Source organism: Rhododendron vialii, chromosome 3a (genome assembly GCF_030253575.1).
Source record: "Rhododendron vialii isolate Sample 1 chromosome 3a, ASM3025357v1".
In the NCBI taxonomy this organism is placed as follows: domain Eukaryota; kingdom Viridiplantae; phylum Streptophyta; class Magnoliopsida; order Ericales; family Ericaceae; genus Rhododendron; species Rhododendron vialii.
In genome coordinates, this window is record NC_080559.1 from 30,679,801 (window position 1) to 30,699,351 (window position 19,551).

At 40.0% G+C, this 19,551-nt stretch overlaps 1 pseudogene; it reads left to right on the forward strand.

Annotated features, from left to right (window-relative positions):
• On the forward strand, window positions 1-16,886 carry LOC131319855 (DNA mismatch repair protein MLH1-like; annotated as a pseudogene).
• The last annotated feature ends 2,665 nt before the right edge of the window (window positions 16,887-19,551 follow it).

Consider the following 19,551-nt stretch of genomic DNA (forward strand, 5'->3'; position numbering starts at 1 on the left):
AAAGTAGTCCCATTGAAAGGCCCAGCCCAAACCGGGAGCGGCGCGCGTTCGATTTGGCGCGAATTTTGGCCCGGCCCGGCCCGGCCATTTTGTTTCCCACAACGACTGACGCCTGTACTACTTTCAGTTCATTGCACTGCACTACTCCCAATTCTCTTATCAATGGAAAGCGAAACCACCGAACAATCTCTCCTAATGGAAATAGACGAAGAAGATGAAGAAGTAGAAGTAGTAGAAGAAGAAGAAGCGGTGCCCACTCCATAAGTACAAGAGCCCCCGAAGATCCACCGCCTGGACGAGTCCGTGGTGAACCGAATCGCCGCCGGAGAAGTGATCCAGCGGCCGGTCTCCGCCGTGAAGGAGCTGGTCGAGAACAGCCTCGACGCCGGCTCCACCTTCGTCAACGTCGTCCTTAAGGACGGCGGCCTCAAACTCATCCAAGTCTCCGACGACGGCCACGGCATCCGTGTATGTTAGTCGTTAACCCTTCTTCCCGCGATTGAGCTGCCTAGGGCTGAAAAAGAACCGAACTGGTATAGGCTCGGCTCGTTAGCCAAACGTGTCGAGCTCGAGTTTTAAGCTTGTTTTGGTAAATGAGCCGAGCTAGAGTTAGTTACAGGACAATCTCTTCTGGGGCAATATTCATGTTATTGAGAGGATTTTGTTTATGGAAAATTATAAATCCTGTTAAACTTTGAGGATTTCCATTAGTGTTTTCGAAATCCATAGGATATTTACAATCTGGTGAATTTAAGAATCCTAGTGTTACTGAATTTGAAACTTGACTCTTTTATGGAAACTCGGCTCGTTTGTAGAGGCTCGGCTTGTTAGGCACAAGTCTGAGTTTGGACTAAATTAACTTTTGTTAGAGACTGTAATAGTAATACAGTATGTATTATTTAATTGTAGTTGCTTTTTTTTAGCATTTCGTCTAATTTTTACGTCACATCGTTGGGACGAAGTGAAATCGAAAAAATGTGAAAATATAAATCAAAGGTGAAAAATTGTTCATAAGAAGATGCGCTAGACACTAAAATATATATTTTTTTGTTTTGTTTGTGTGTGGTCTTTTTCGAACTTTTTCATCTTGACCAAGGATTAATCCAAAAAATTTGACCCCATTATAGTAAATTGAGGGAAAACAACAAAAAAATCGGCCAAAAAACTCGGAAACCTAGTCCAAAGGGGGTCTTAATAGAGGCTCCCTTAGTAAATGAGCGGAGTTCAAGCACATCGATACTAAACGAGCCAAGCTTGAGATTGATTATTTGGGATCGACTTCAGCTCGGCTGCTCGAGTGAGTATAGTTTTGATGGAGCCAAACTCGAATAGTTCAAAGCTCGGCTCTGCAGCCCTACTGAGCTCTGTACTTTATTCTCAAACTTGAATAGGTTAAATAGCCATTTGTTGTTGTTGTTTGGTGGGGTGTAGTTTGAGGATTTGCCGATACTTTGCGAGAGGCACACGACATCCAAGTTGTCTAAGTTTGAAGATTTGCAGTCAATTCAGTCGATGGGGTTTAGAGGAGAGGCATTAGCTAGCATGACCTATGTGGGTCATGTAACCGTCACCACCATTACCAAAGGCCAATTGCATGGTTATAGGTATATATTCATTGCTTCTTCTTGCTATTTCACTTCATTTTGGCTCTTATTTCTTTTGTTTTGAAATTTATGATACCCAGCCACCAAATGTGTTTTTTCGTCTGTTATTTGCCCCCGCTCTAAGAATCCGGAGCACGTTTTTTAATTATGTTTTTTTGCTGGTGGTTGTTGATTTTTATGCTTTTGTTGTTCAGGGTGTCAGAGAGATGGTGTAATTGAGCATGAGCCCAAAGCATGTGCAGCTGTAAAGGGGACACAGATAATGGTATGTTTTGGAACTTTTACCTTGTCATATGCTATCTTATTAATGACAAATTGACAACTTCGTGATTTGAGAGTGGGATTAGAATAATTCAGTGGTTAGTTGAGAAACACGAAGAAAAAAAAAAAAGGGATAGTTCAACGCAAAAGTGGAGAATGGAGATTAAGGAAAGAAAAACATACGGGGAGAACAAAATAAAGAGTAAAGGCTGTCATCATTCCGCAATTTACTTAGAATCAATTCACTAGATTCTGAGTGAATATGGGAACTATTTGCATCGATTGGGGGGGGGGGGGGGGGGGGTGTTGTGTTAAGGGTTTGTTGGGTAATTTGAATCCTATAAAATGCCATGGGTTTCAGGAGATAAAAAAAAAGGCATGTTGTAAAGGAGTTTTAACTTGGTTGTTCTGTGAAAATGTTCTTATGCATCCCCAAGTATTCCACTGATCGATAAATCTATTTTCTGTTTTTCCTGTGTTTGATTTGTGCTCAGATAGAGAACTTATTTTATAACATGACTGCTCGGAGGACTTATTTTATAACATGACTGCTCGGAGGAAAACACTTCAGAACTCTGCTGATGATTATCCAAAAATTGTAGACCTACTAAGTCGGTTTGCCATTCATCACACAAATGTGAGCTTCTCTTGCAGAAAGGTTAGTCTATTTTCCCTTGATGCTCAATTTATCCACTTGGGGAAACATATTTGTCTTCCTTCCCTGTTCCTTTTACATTATGATTAATAGGAGGCCACGTCAATTTTTCGTGTATGTAGCATGGAGCTGCTAGGGCAGACGTTCATTCAGTTGCCACAGCCTCAAGACTCGATGCAATTAGGTATGTTTATGGGGTGTCAGTTGCTCGCAATCTGATGACTATAGATGCTTCGGATGATGATCCTTCTAGTTCAGTTTTCAATATGGATGGTTTTATCTCCAACTCTAATTACATTGCTAAGAAGATAACGATGGTTCTTTTTATAAATGGTATGTGTGCATATTCTATTGATGTAGAGGAATTGACAGGTAACCATAGGTTGATCATTATCTGTTGAATCTTATCTTTGTGGTTACAGTTGTGCCATTATTTGTATGCAACTACTACGGGCTTTGATACAAGTAGTTGGGCAGAAATATAGGTTAGGACTTTGGAGCACGTGTTGATGTCCAAGCGTTAAGTCTCTCTAAATCCTAAATTGGGTAGGAATGTAGGAGTGCCCTTTGTTGTGAGAGAAAGAAAGGAAAAGTGTATAGGGTGTTAACTAACCCTAACACATGTGAGCTTTATTTATATTATGTGGCGACTAGTTACATAACATAAGCAACCAATGTGGGACTAAGTCCAACTCTATTCTAACACTCCCCCTCAAGCTGGAGAATAAATATCACAAAATCCTAGCTTGTTACGTAACAACTCTAAACGTGGTTTAACTAGAGACTTGGTGAAGATATCTGCCAACTGAGCTCCTGTAGACACGAAAGGGGTAGCCAACAGGCCACTATCTATCTTCTCCCGAACAATATGACAATCTACCTCGATGTGTTTGGTTCTCTCATGAAATACCGGATTCGAAGCGATATGTATTGCTGCCTGATTATCACAATACATAGGAATAGGTAACTGTACACCAAGCCCCAACTCCTCGAGCAAAGCTCTCAACCATACAATCTCGCATGTAGTATGAGCCATGGCACGATACTCTGCTTCAGCACTGGAACGAGCAACCACAGTTTGTTTCTTGCTCTTCCAGGTAACTAAATTTCCACCAACAAAAGTACAGTACCCAGTTGTGGACCGTCTATCAGATGGTGATCCTGCCCAATCAGCGTCGGTAAAGGCTTCGACACGCAAATGACCATTTGAACGATAAAACAAGCCACGTCCAGGATGAGCCTTGAGATACTTCACAATACGAAGACAAGCGTCCCAATGTGGAAAACGAGGAGCTGACATGAACTGACTTACCATACTGACAGCAAATGAGATATCAGGCCGTGTATTGGTGAGATAATTCAGCTTGCCTACCAAGCGACGATAACGGTCTGGATGAGGAAATATCTCCCCCTGATCAATACACAATTTGACGTTTGGATCCATAGGAGTCTCCGCAGGCTTTGCTCCTAATAAACCAGTCTCCTCTAGAATATCTAGCGTATACTTTCTTTGAGATAAACTGATCCCTTCCTTGGATCTTGCTACCTCAATACCCAAGAAATATCGTAGCTTACCCAAATCTTTGGTGTGAAACTGACGCTGTAAGAACTGTTTCAGCTCATCAATACCTTTCTGATCATCCCCAGTAATAATGATATCATCCACATACACAATCAACACTACTCTTCCCCGATCTGACTGAATAGAGAAGACAGAATGATCAGAATGAGAGCGACGCATACCAAACTGCAACACAGCATCACTAAACCTGCCAAACCAAGCTCGAGGGGACTGCTTAAGACCATAGAGGGCTTTGCGAAGGCGACACACCTGAGAACGCTCCCCCTGAGCAACAAACCCAGGAGGTTGCTCCATATAAACCTCCTCGAGCAGGTCACCATGTAGAAATGCATTCTTAACGTCCAACTGAAACAAGGGCCAACCAAGATTGGCAGCCATAGAAATAAGAATGCGAATAGAGTTAATCTTGGCCACCGGAGAGAAAGTCTCAGCATAATCAACGCCATACGTCTGGGTATAGCCTTTGGCCACAAGACGGGCCTTGTACCGTTCTACTGTGCCATCTGGATTATACTTGACGGTAAATACCCATCGACATCCAACAGTAGACTTTCCTGGTGGAAGAGAAACCAACTCCCAAGTGCCATTGTCATGAAGAGCAGACATCTCAGCCTCCATAGCTGTCCGCCACTCAGAAACAGATAAGGCCTCCTGAACAGTGTTAGGAACAAAAATGGATGAAATAGAAGTAGTAAAAGCACGAAGGGACGGAGACAGATGATCATAGGAAACAAACTGAACAATAGGATGAGATGTGCAAGACCGAATACCTTTGCGAAGAGCTATAGGAAGACTAGGTGATGGCGGAGGTGGAGGTGGAGGTGGAGGTGAGGGTGGAGGTGGAGGTGAAGGTGCAACCGGATCTTGGGACGGAGGAGGCGTGGTGGCTGGTACTTGTGGGGCTGTTAATACTTGTTGCCGACGAACATACACCTGCAAGGGAGGACCAGATGGTACACAAATAGGAAACACAGACTCAGACTCAGGAAGGTCAACTGGAGTACTGTGACCCGAGTAAAAGGGCAATGACTCATTAAATGTGACATCAGCACAAACAAAATGACGACGAAGAGATGGTGAGTAACATTTATACCCTTTCTGAGTGCGTGAGTACCCCAGAAAAATACACCGAATTGACCGTGGATCAAGTTTGTCCCGGTCAGGATCCAGAGCATGAACATAACAGGTGCACCCGAACACTCGTAAGGGTAATGAGTGGAGAGGGCGACCAGGAAATAAAACGGTATGGGGTATCTGACCACCTAGAACGCTAGATGGCATACGATTGATCAAGTAACATGCTGTAAGAATAGCATAACTCCAGTAAGACTTAGGAACTTGCATTTGAAATAATAGAGCACGCATAACCTCTGATAAATGCCTAATCTTGCGTTCGGCAACTCCATTTTGTTGTGGAGTTCGAGCGCAAGAAGATTGGTGAATTATACCATGGTCATCAAAAAACTTAGAAAGAGAATTATGAAAATATTCACCTGCATTGTCAGAACGAAATATGCGAATGCAAGTATCAAATTGAGTTTTGATTTCCATATAAAATGACTTAAAGATAGAAGACAACTCTGACCGCTCTTTCATGAGATAAAGATACGTAACACGAGAATAATCATCGACAAAAATAGCATAATACTGAAAGCCAAAAACATTAGGAACACGCATTGGACCCCAAATATCAGAATGAACTAAGTGAAAAGGACGGGTTACGCGACTCTCAACCCTAGGATAAAAAGACACTCTATGATGTTTACTAAACTCACAGACTTCACAAGGCAAAGCATCAACACGGCTACATGAAGGTACCAGCCGTTTAAGATTCTGAAGGGATGGATGACCAAGTCGACAATGATGTTGATAGGGTGACACAGAAGACTGAAAGGCAACAGAACTAGGGTGAACATTGTCAGTAAAGTAATATAAACCACCACGCTCAGTACCACCACCAATTTTTCGCCCCGTCTTGAGATCCTGAAACACACAACCATGAGGAAGAAATGTGACAGAGCAATTTAAAGATTTAGTAAGTTTACTAACAGACATAAGATTTAATGGAAAACGAGGAACGTGCAATACTGAATCCAAAGTCAAAGAAGAAGTAACAGAAACCGAACCCAAACCAGTAATATCAGTGGTAGAACCATCTGCTAAGGTAACACGAGATGGTTTATCAATAGACTGATGGCCAGAAAGAATAGTAGAATTACCAGTCATATGATCAGATGCACCAGAATCAATAACCCAAGGAACAGAAAAATGAGAAGTTGCAATACAAGCACTAGAAGAACCTGTCTGAGATAGCGTAGCAATGGAGGAACTTGTCTGAAGTGACACAAGGCGTTGGTACTCCTCCATAGAAATAGTCACCATAGCAGTGGAGCGTGCAGCTTGCCTAATATCCTTGGGAGAAGTAACCCGATGAGCCTGAGAAAAACCATGTAGGTCATAGCAGTGGTCCACCGTATGATTAGTTCCCCCACAATAAGTACAAAGTCTATAACCATGGCCTCGACTATGGCCACCTCTCCTTGACATGTGACCTGTACGACTAAATCCACAACGACCAAAACCATGACCACCAGAAACGCGGTCAAAACGACCACTGTACCCATAATCACGGCTAAATGAAGAACCAAAATCACCAGAATCAGCGGAAGTAAAATCAGAACCAGATTTCATTGCAAACATATCACCGTACAATGAGAGGCAACTAGTCAACTACCGATAGATCAACCAACCAAATACTCCACTAACAAACGGCCAATAAACAAGAAATAAGGAACTGATTGACCGGCTAACGACCAAGGGCACGACACCGCATGCATCCAACAAAACCAAAGTAGCCACCGAACAACATAATCCCAATATCAAGCAACAACCAAGAGCTCATATGCCAACATAGACCAAATAACTCAACACAATCTAACAATTGAAATCAGACTTCAACATACCCAAACTACCATCTATTGGAGAGGATAAACTGTAGATTGACCAAAAAATCCAAAATTACTAGAACAATCAGTGCATAAGAGTAACGGAATAATACCCAACAATGATGAACAGTGCGCGATGAACAGTACGACGGTGAACAGTAATCGGTGAACAGTGCCGACGATGAACAGTATCGGTGAACAGTGCCGACGATGAACAGTAATCGGTGAACAGTCCTGTGAACTAATGATTAGGGTTAAGGCAGAGGCTAAGATTAGGATTGTGATTTTATGTACAGAGACTAGGGTTTAGGCTAAGATTGTAGGGATTATGTACAAAGGCTACGGTGGTTTAGGATTGTTGTGGTGGTTTAGGATTAAGATTAAGATCCCGCTCTGATACCATGTTGTGAGAGAAAGAAAGGAAAAGTGTATAGGGTGTTAACTAACCCTAACACATGTGAGCTTTATTTATATTATGTGGCGACTAGTTACATAACATAAGCAACCAATGTGGGACTAAGTCCAACTCTATTCTAACACCCTTGACATATTCAGGTACCTTAGGTTAGGTCGTATAGAAGAGTCCATGTCATGCCACTGACAGGGAATGTAGTATAGGACAGGTGTTGCTGGAAGAGTGACGAGATTAGAACAAAGCAATTGACAGTAAACAAATAATGAAATGAAACCATAAGTACCCAAAAGAAAAGGAAAGATCAATTGCCGAAATTTCTCTTCTCCAAGTCTCAAATCACTATTCTCAATGTAGAAATTGTCTATCAATAACAATAAGCCATGTATATTAAGTCTTTTTAATGAAGCTCTTTTTTTTTCTTTTTTTTGGGTAAGGCTTTTAATGAAGCTCTTAGTATGACAGAGAAATCTATCCTGAAAATGCATAATTATCCGAGAATAAAGCCTAAGTCAAAGTTGATCTTAACATTTCATAGTTCCTCAGCTGATTCTTTTTGTACCTATCAACTGGTTAGCAAAACAGGTAGATTGTACATAAAATCAAGTCGTATACTGTTCAAGTCAGAAAAAAAATGATTGAATACTGAACTGGAATAGCTTCTGTAATTGATGTTACATAACGGATGTAGCTGAGGTCAAGTGATATTTTAAGGCCAAAGATTTGGGGTACGAATCTTAAATTCTTTTGGTTCCGTGTCTCCTTCTATATCAATGACATTAGCCTGGTCATTTCCACTTAGGTATTATTAGATTGAGCAACCAGCTGTCGATGATACTGGTTTTGCAACGTTAATGCATTCAAGTTTTATTTGTTCCCTTGGGACCAAGATTTCCATAACCAAGTTTAGTAGCCATCAAATTTCCAAACTGCGAAAGATTTTAAATTAATAAACAAACTACAACAAGGAAGGAACTTCACGTGATATGGTGTTCCGGGTGTCATAGGTTTTCCTTAATTTCCGTCGTCTTTAGTGAAGGGAAGGTAGAGCCAACCAAATGGGACAAGCTGAGCAACCTTGATGATCTCTCAACTCTAGCCTACAAGCCCTCCAGTTATCTCAAATGGAGATCCATATCGGCAAGTGGGGGAAGGTGGAGGGGAGGGATGAGCCGCGGTAGAAGTGAGGGTTTGGCGGTTCTTTGGGCAAAATTACTGTCTATATTTTTGCCTCGGTTAACTCATTTCCCTACATACATTTAAAATTTTAATTTATGAAATTGCCTGTTATACTGTTCTAGTTATTGTTTTGACTGTAACAATCATACTAATCTCTTTTGCCACCCCTTAACCTAGCAATCGAAATAGTATTCACCCTTTTTTTTTTTTTTGCTTTTCCTTTGTTTTACTTCCAGGTCAATTAGTTGAGTGCAGTGCTTTAAAAAGAGCTATTGAAATTGTTTATGCGGCAACCTTACCCAAAGCATCAAAGCCCTTCATTTATATGTCGGTTGTATTGCCACCTGAGCATGTTGATGTGAATGTACACCCGACAAAGCGAGAGGTATGAATGTCTCTTGACACATTGCTTGAAAGCTGATACTATTCTTCTTAATTTTAATTTTCCTTGAGCCTCTCACAGCCTCCATAACTCAATGAAATTGATCTATGAAAACCTGATAGTTGATTCCAATCATCTTTTGAAATTCAAGCCCTACACTTCGTTTTTACTGAGCTTGAAACTCCAAACTCAATGAAACTTGTTATGGTGGTCCTTCCATTTCGTGCGCTTGGAGGTGTTCCTTTGTCCCTCCTCGTTTTCGATTTATGTCCAATGAATTACTGTGTTTGCTTCCATTCTCAAAAAGAATTTTCAAAAAATTCCCCCTAGATTCCCCCTACTTCTGACATTTCTCTCTCTATCTCTCTCTATTTATTACCCCTACTATTTTTCAAAAAACAAACCAAACACAGCATAAAGAGATTGGTTGATGGAAGCTGGTGTAGTTGAGTTCTTCCTCTGGTAGGAAAGGTGGAAACCCTCTGAGCTGTTCTTTCTTCATTGGGGTTAAGCTCATAGTAAAATATTGCTGTAAACTTGGTAACCTCATTAGGGAATCATCCATGTGCAGGTAAGCCTTTTGAATCAGGAAATTATCATTGAAAAAGTGCAGTCCGCAGTGGAGTCAAAATTGAGAAACTCCAATGAATCGAGGACATTTCAAGAACAGGTAATTTTTTTCTGCCAGATTGGTAGCTTATAGTTTACTGATTGATCCAAACAAACTGAACAATGGTTATTTAGTCCCCACTACAATGATATATTGGTTCTAACATCTCCTTGAGCTTGAGGACTGGCTTCAAGCATTGTCCCTGTTTCCCTCTTCCCGGGTTTTCTTGTTTACTTTTACTTGGATTTGAGATAATTTCTGTAGTTTCGTAGTGCAGAGTTTCTGTATGGAGCATTTACTATGGCTTTCATCCCCGGTGATATTTTTTAGAATCAATAGGGCTCACGCTCCCAAACTGTAATCTAAAGCAAATACGGATTTCTGCCAGCTACTTATCCATCACAACTCACTCCTCATTAAATTACCAAGATCATCATATAGTCCTGCTGTAATTAGAGTTTTAAACATAGTGTACGGGCCTTAAGGCCCTTTTAAATCGTTAGGTTGAGCAAGGCTGTTGGGAAATGTTGACTCTGTATAGATATTGGAACACTTGCTACCTGTGCTACAATTGTATATCCTTTTTTTTTTCCGCAATTATAAGTCTAACTTTTATTTCATGCTTTTAGAGATGGAATTGGGATTACAATTAAGTCATTAATATTATTCAGCATGAGCTTTGTTGACTGTATGTTCGTAAATATATACTTAGCACTTAGTCCTAGGGGCATGCAGTTATCTTTTATGTTCCTGCTATCTACGGCTGTGCTGTTAGTGCTTCGCTTTTTCTTTATGCTCTCTGCATTTCAAATATATCTACGCCATTTTACTATTTTCCTCAGTCTTTTAGCGACATAACCCTCTAAACTTATATGCCTACATGTGTTCTCTTTTGTTTCATTTATGAGACAGGTGGTAGATCCCTCTCCATGTAGTCCTATGGTTATCGTCAAAGATTCGCAAACGAAGCCCTCAGCTTCTGGTATGAATATATGTTTCTCTCTTACTTGGCAGTGCCTCATCCTTTAGCAGATCTATCAAAGATAAATAGGTCATTGTGGGCTTTGGCTATCAAATTCACCAATTTTATTGGCCTTGTCTTTTAGGGACGAAATCACAAAAAGTTCCAATCCACAAAATGGTACGAACTGATTCACAGGATCCTGCAGGAAGGCTGCATGCTTACTTGCAAGTTAATCCTTCTAGCCTTCAGGAAAAGAGTGCTAGTTTGACATCTGTTAGGTAGGAGTCATATACAGTCCAAGTGCATCGATTACTTTGTCTGTTTGTCATTGACGTACTTAACTCATCTTTCATTTGTTCCCACTCTAGAGATCACCATCTGTTCGACAGATCAAATCTTCCCTACAACTTACCACCCTCTCCTCCTTATCATTGGTCAATATTGATTTTTATCATTGCTCTTCCTGAGTGAACACATGGAAGAAGCAAACATCACATTGTATTTATGGGGAAAAGGAAAAACAAAACATAATTAAAATACACCAACCAATATTTGAAAATTGTGCTCCGAAGAACGGCAAAACAAAAACAGGAACAAGGTTAAATAGGGACAATGGTAACAAGGAATATGACTTGGATGAGTGTATACAGTAACATCCATAAGAACAATGTTAAATATCTTTATCTGACCCTAGCCCAATCCAAATCAAGGAGACAGCTGTTAAGATTTGCGGTACAATAGGACCTAGATAGGAGTAGAAAATTAGGGTAAGTTATTGATAGCAGAAAAATCTCAACATGAGATGACTCTTTTTGTGGAATGACATGACAACACTTGGATTCTTATGATAAAAGATTACTCGAACTTTTAGGTATGCAGGTGCCAACTCTTAGCCAAGTAATCCAATGTGGGTTATAACTTACATTGGTTGGACTTCAAAACTGAACCAAACGATCTACTGAGTGTCCTTAGTTCTAAGTACTCCATTGTTTGGTGTGTGTCCACAAATTTGACATGCGTGAGAAGTATAAAATCAGTTATGTTTTGGGTTCGATGGGTTGACGTGGTTGGTTTTCAAATCCTAGTGTAATATCTGAGCTTTCATAAAACGTAATATGGGTATGTATGTCAGTCGAAGACAATACAGCACTTGCTTGGATCTTGCATAGTAGGAGAAGTAATGCCTTTGTTTGGTTCTCATCTTTGGGTATTTTAGTTTTGGTAGTGGGTGGAGAGAGAAATAAGGTAATGATTGGAAAAAGGGGTAATGAGTAGAGAGAGATAGAGATAAAAATGAAAGTAATAATTGGAGAAATAGGGTAATAATTGAAAAGAGAAAGAGGGTAATGATTAGAAAACAAAAACAAAACAAAGTTAAATTAGAAAACGAACAAAGCCAATATCTCCCTGTCAAAGTGAGGGTATTTCCATGTGCCATCTTATTTGTTTGTCTTTATGCAGAACCATAATTTGAAAGTGAGAGAGTTCATTTCTGGCTTGATCTACTCTTGTGTTGGGAACATTTTAGTTATTGTCCTACGGCGGAGGACAGAGGTATCTAGCAGTTAGTATAATCTGAAATGTGTCTCATATCCTTGGTGTTTAATTTTAAGAAGGAAGTTGAATAAGGAGGAATCCTTTAGAATTTTGGTAGTTATGTGGAGGATGAATCTGTGGTCAGTGGACACGTAACGGTTATTCTTGTTGACATCTATCAATTAAACATTGGCTGCCTATATTGACTGGACATTGATTGTACATTTCACTTTGGGTATCAATTATACCTCTGTGAGGGAAACATAGTTGGTCTTGTCAGGTACCCTGATCCTCTTTTCTTGTTGCCCTTATTGGTTTCGTATTGTTATCTTTAAATGTATTGTAGACTTTTTAGTTTTGGTAGCTGAAGGCTGGTAGCTAGAAAATTATATTCTAAACAATCTGTAGTAAACCCAAAGTTGGTACTGTACTGATTCATAATCTTAATTTCGAGAAGATTTCGTGGTGTTGTCTCCTACCAAAATTGTAAATAGAGTATCCAATAGCAAGTAAAGCTCGTGAATGACTGAACTGGAAATATTATTCAGCAGAGCACCGAATAAACATTTTTAAAGCCTTGCTTCGCAGGATTAAACTAATAATGAATACTGTAGTGAACAGCTTAGCTTACTGTTAGGCACGCACACACACAAGTTATATTTGTAGGATGAGAAGTCTGTTTCTTCGGATATTTTTATGGTCTGGCCACGACTGGGATTAAGTTGTAGATGCGTATTTTGTTATGTGTAAGGTTCGTATAAGAGAGCTCTACTGCAGGTCTTCTATCAGACAAAGGAGGAACCCGAAGGAAACTGCCGATCTCACTAGTATTCAGCAGCTTATTGATGACAGTAGTCATTCTGGTAAGTTTTTACCAGATTCATCATCTTCAACAATAAAAATCTTCTCCTGATATACTTCTTTCTCTGTAGCTCTGCTGGACATTTTAAGACACTGCACATATATTGGGATGGCAGACGATGTGTTTGCTCTGCTTCAGTATAACACTCACTTATATCTTGCTAATGTAGTGAATTTGAGGTAATAATGCTGCACTGTTGCTGTTTCTTAGAACAAAAAAGAATGACAGATTTAGATTTTTATTTTCTTATCTATGTTCCTGGAAAAAAAATTGTTCCAGAAATTTTGTTGTCATATAATCCTTTGTAAGACTACCCACTAAACTGAAGATTCTGAAAAGTAAACTATTTGAGTTTATCTTACTCGTTTGTCAAGTTCAAATTGATCTAGGGAATACTGATGACTAGATGTTGCACTTCTATGTTTACTTGTTCCCTTTATTGTTGCATCAGTTCCTAATTCGTTCTTTTGTTTTGGTCGTATGCTTTTGACAGCAAAGAACTCATGTATCAGCAAGTCCTTCGTCGGTTTGCTCACTTCAACGCAATTCAGCTTAGTGAACCGGCCCCTCTGTCTGAGCTTATTTTGCTAGCACTGAAAGAGGAGGATTTAGACCCACAATGCCGTGAAAAGGATCAACTGAATGAAAAGATTGCAGAAGTAACTAAATCTCAACCAAGCAGATTGTTTTCTTCACTTTGCACGTTATTTTGCTTCTATCCTGTTTTTCCTTTGCCATCAAGTGCGTAGTACATTTTGCTTTTGTCTCTCGTTTGACAATTTACTATTTATGAATTGCTTAAGTGCTCGTCCTCTCACCTCCTCCTCTCTCTTTCCCTCTCTTTCGACAGGTTAGAGTAAAATCTGGTTTGATTGATAAATGCAGATCAACTTAGATCACACGGTTCTTATTGGTCAAATTCGTGCTGACCTATTATCTGGGGCTCGCTCATTAGTTTAAGATACTTTGATATCATTTATTCTGTTGGCAGTAGGTTATTTATCACTCTTATCCATCAATAGTCATGCTTCATGTACATGAAATTTGTCTGATTCATGAGAAAAAAGGAAAAACAAGCAACATACATTCGGTGTAAAAGTGTACTGATATAGTGATGGATTAGTTATACTCCCTCCGTCCCGATTTGTTTTTCCCCTTTTTGACTTATACATGTCCCAAATTGACTGTTCAATTTCAAAATCAATAGATGAGATTATGTAAATTTTCAAATCAAGGGATCAGATTTGGTTTCCTTTATAAGTTGGAAATCCAAGATTAGACAAACAAATCGAGACGGAGGGAGTAATGCTAAACACGAGGCTGCAGAACACTTAAGGATGCTGAGGCAAGATCAAACAATTTTTACTTGATTGTTTATGCATTCAGAGAACAAATAGCATTTTTGGTTCTTACGTAATTATCGCATAAGACAAGATAGAATGCAAAGAACTTTTTTATGCTTTTTGGCCTCTATATCTTAGTAACAATAGAAACTAGTACATACCCTCTGTTTAAAACAGCACTTTCTCTCTCTAAAACCAGTCTCCACTCTCTACCATCTGCAAATAGGGTTTTCGTTTGGGGGCGGCACCCGCCGCTAGCCGCTCCCCCCTGCCTCTCTCCCCCTTTTCTTCTCTCATCTCTTTCTGTGTCCATCTTTCTTCCTTCCCCATTCTCGTCTGATCTATTCCCTTTCTTTTATTCACAAAACGATTGGCATCGCAACCGATTGGGCGGCGATGGTGGCGGCTGGGTGATGCTGTGTTCGTTTCTCGGCGTCTGATTCTTCCAATCGTTTTTGGGAGTCCTTTGATATCGCTTCACAGCGGTTGGGTCCTGGATCTGGCGGCTGGTATGGCTTCTCCTCCTCTTTTTCCTCTCTCCTCTGTTTTTTCGAACCCCTGCCCTCCGATCCCGCTGTTCGCCTGTTGCTGGACTCACTGACTTTTGCCTAACGGCAGGGGCTTTCCTGAGGGGGTTTTTGCGTCCGGCGTGGTTCCTACCTGGGTCTTTGTCGGTGGACCTGGGTTTTGCTTAACGGCCTGGTCGTAGCTTCCGCGGTTGCTTGGGTTCGTTGGGCTTCGTTTTACTCCGTCGTTGGGTGACCAGTGGTGGTTTGGTGGTGGACGATGGTGGCTGACGGGTGGTGGGTGTTGTGCATCCTGATCGGATGGGCGGCGGTGGGCGATGGTATGATCTGCTGTGGTTGTGTTCGGGTGCGGTTTGCTGCTCCGTTGGGTTGCCAATGGTGGTTTGGTGGTTGGCGGAGTGGTTGACCGGCGGTGGGGGCGGTTGAGATCTAGGGTAGGTTTTGGTTTTCTTTCGGGCTGGGCTGTAATGTTTTATCTGGGCTTTTTGGCTCTCTGGGTGTTTTGTGCTTCATTGTATTATCTGGGCTCTTGGGCCCTTAAGTGTTTGGGCTTCGGCGGTTCGGCCCTTTGGGTGTTTTTTCCAACTTTTGGTTGAAATCCTCTTTCTCCTTAAATAAAATGTTTGCTTCGCCTTTCAAAAAAACAATAGAAACTAGTAGCCTAAGTAGTTCCAGAAAAAATTCTATTGCCTTGCACTGTTCTGTGACATATTGAGATTTATCCAGCTCAACTCAGCGAAACATAATTCTTACCTCAATGTCTGTGGTCATATACATACATTGTGTCAATCCCTTCCCAATTCGCTTTATCCAGCAGTTAATGGTCATCCTCCTATATGAGAGCCAAAATTTACAGGTGGACATTCTAAATGAAAAGGTAAAGCATCCAAGTCAAAATTTGGAAAAGAATGTGGATTGCAAGCTGCAGCTCCTCGTATCAAAATAATCGTAAACTAATTGTTTTTTTGGTCAGACTCATTATTGTAGAATAAAATCTTTATGAATAGGGGTATTTACAACATCCTAGTGGGATTTAAGATTTTTTAATTACGTTTCTATGGATTTTTATGTACTTATAGGTATTGTTTTTCTTCTTCATCTTCTCCAGATGAATACAGAGCTGCTCAAGCAAAAAGCTGAAATACTAGAGGAATATTTTGGTATTTATGTTGATTCGCAGGGTAAATTGTCTAGGCTTCCTGTCATACTTGACCAGTACACTCCTGATATGGACAGGGTCCCAGAATTTGTACTTTGTTTGGGCAATGATGTGAGTTCTGATATCTATTTCTTTTTATCATTCCTTTCCTTTGCATGTTTGTCTATCTTAATGTATATTTAGAAGCACTTGCAGATGTGATGTTGTCTGGAAACTTAATTGACTACGTATGCGAGTCTTGTGTCATTCTAACGTCTAAGGGTTCCACTCTGCATTATTGTGGGAGATACAAGGCATGTACAATTTCACAATAGTCTTCCCAATCAAACCATGTTTGGAAAGACCGCCTAATAGTCGATACAATTGTTGAGTTCATCTTTCAGCACAATCCTATTGGTCCCAAAACAATGAAAAGTCGAACGAGACGGAAAATTGGCAGAAATAGAATTGGTTTCTTAGTTTTCCTTCCCCGAAAATATATCACGGATGTTTAATCTAGGAGACAATTAGAGATTTGTTTTTAATCACCAGTGTATTTATCCGAGAAGGCTTCGCTGTTGGTAATGTGGTATATCATTTAAGTTTTTGTTCTATTACATGGCGGTTCAGAAACTTTTAAAATTTGGTAGGAGATGTCAGATTCCCAGAACTGCTTTTATAATTTTTTTTAGGTGGACAATTCTATTGCGAGATTAATGCATACTAGAGGTTCTTGGTGGATTATCTCATCCTTGAATCTGGTATATTTGGAAAGGAGTAAGTCATGGCATTATTAAAACTTCTGCTTTCAGGTTGAGATTGCTGCTAGTGAACTTTTGGGCTGCTTTTTCCGGGTTTGGTTTGCCTCCTTCCTTAGGTTACATAATTCAGTTTAACGACAGCACCAATCTCCTACATGCCTAGTTTGATCATATTCTCCTTCAAGTTCAAAACAAACAATACAGAACACAAGGAATGGAGGAGCACACGCATAAACATAGCTCCAACCACGAAAATGTAGTACACTCAAACCGAGACACGAGTCAACTACTCAACCAGTTCGATCTAATTCTCAATCCTCACATTCCAAAAAAAATGCTGAACACTGTAAATGTGGTAAAATAAATCAGGAGTGCACACATGCCCAAAAATTTCCATTCAAATTTTCACCCTCGAATCTCGCACGACGCACGCCCACTGGTTCCAATTCCACCCCTCTCGAAAAAAAATTCAAAATTCAAACCTCCAGTTTGCCTAATGGTAGAACAGTCATTTTGTTTTCAACTTCCTTTCCTCACACAAAATAGCCACTTTTTAGCATGTTGTCAACCAATTATTACAACCATTTATTTGATCACAGGAGGACCTCAAAAGGCGATAAAAACGCCTGTATGAAATTCTCTAAACTGGTATGTTTTCTTTTCTTATTTGGTTTGACAATACGTTCAATCAATTCAACTAACGGAAGAAATGACACAAAAAAAAATAGCAATGGTTTTCATAAAGACAATACAAGAAAATAATACAAATACAAAGCCACAACTTTCATATCAACAAATCCAAGGGGTTTCAACACATAGAAGCCATGGAAGCACAAATGAACCCTAAAAAGGACTACCATCACGAATTGAGCTGAAAACACAGGAGAACGAAAGAAACGAACCTGATTAGAGAAAAGAGGAGCTCACTCGAAACAAAATCCGAACATACGGCCTGCAACTACCAAATTGGCTCTCTCGATTTCGGCCAACAACTCCCAGATCTTGATGAAGAGAAGATGGAGGCCGGAGCTTCTTTTTCCTTAACAGAAGATGAAGATGGAGGCGAGGACGGCGCTGGTGGAGGAAGTCGGTGCAAACTGCAGATCGTGGAGGACCAGAGGTTAGAGAGAAGGGAGAGAGCTGAGGTCCGAGGGAATGGCTACGCATCTGAACTCTGGAGTGGGGATTTTTTTTTTAGGAAGGATAAGAGGGTAATTTCACCTACGAAACTCACCTAGGCAAGGAAAAGATAGATAGGGGAGGGTAAAGATAGGTAGGGTACGGTTTGGGAGTGAACAGTCAAGATTAAAACACCAGCTGGATTGACGGTCAAGATTAAAATGATTTATATAAATGTATATGTATATAATATATATGGTTCGGTCCTATATCAGTTCAGTCGGTTCAGTCGGTTCGGTCCTACATCGGTTCGATCAGTTCAGTCCGAATAGATTTTCAAAAAACCGAGACCGAACCGACCTAAGTTCGGTTCGGTTCGGTCCACCCTGAACCTTCAACAAATGCCCCTGAACCAACCGAACCGATCAATCAGTTTTTACGGTCTTTTTCGGTCCAGTCGGATTCGTAACAGCCCTAATCAATAGTGTCATATTTATCACTAGTTGCAATTGCCATGTAGAATGAGTCTACACTACTTATGGGCTTGATATTTAAATGGGAGTTGTTGGATTTCAGCCAAGTAATGAGATGTTAATTTTAACGAGGTTAATCATAACTCATCTTGAGTCACCTATACCAAAAGGTAAATGCACTTTCTAGATGTTTATTTAACAGAAGTAAATGCACTTTTTGGGTACAGAAAATTTGGCCCCCTTGAGTATGACTTGAATTTCCAAGTGGATATTGAGCAAATGTCTAGAAGTGACTATGGAAACATATGTCACAAATTAAGGAAGAGATAATTTTGTAGAGACCATTTAAGATGTTAACCCGTTTTTGTAACAACTAATTACTAGTGTAAATGTGCTCGGCAATTCCATTTCAGGTGAATCGGGCATTTTTATCCATTCTATTGGTCTTACAATTATTTGGAAGGAACTTCTTCTTAAATACTACTATGAAATTACCCTAAGCTGCATTTAAAATCAAGATAGTACAATTATTTGGAAGGAATTGACTCTGGTTTCTGTGGCCTCAGGCCAGTAGAGATTCCCTACCACTCACACCTTCTCCTTGTTCTTTCTTTCTTCAACCCCCTTTTCCCATCTGGAAAAACACATGATTGAGATGGAGGAGATATTGCATTCTAATGATAAATAATACCAGAGAGAGAACCCAAGCAATATGTTCTTGGGGAAACCTTGACAGCAAAATAAGTTGTTTTCTGAAGATCTACGGAAGAAAATTACAATAGAGACCAGACGTTATGAACGTTTCTTCTCACTCATGAAAAGCAAAATGATGTATACAAAAAATAAGTGTCTTATAAGCTAGAAAAAGACAAATATCTCTTAAACCGTCGATGCATATAGGTCTCTCACAATTTGGTGGAAACACGTGAAAAGAACTATTCAAAATACCAATATTTAATTACCCCAAAAAAAATACCGATATTTTTCGATCTGTGCATATAAGACATTGGACGTAACATTTTTCCATAAGCCATGCAGAAAAGGTGAAAAAAAGAAGAGAGAGAGAAAGCGAATTCTCAGGGTAAGTTTCACTCCATCGTTGAGGTTTTTCTTAATGACGGATCTTCCCTTCATGTATACGAAATGATTCTAAATTCTCCGTGATTTCAGTGTTCATTTCACTGACAACAAAGGAATA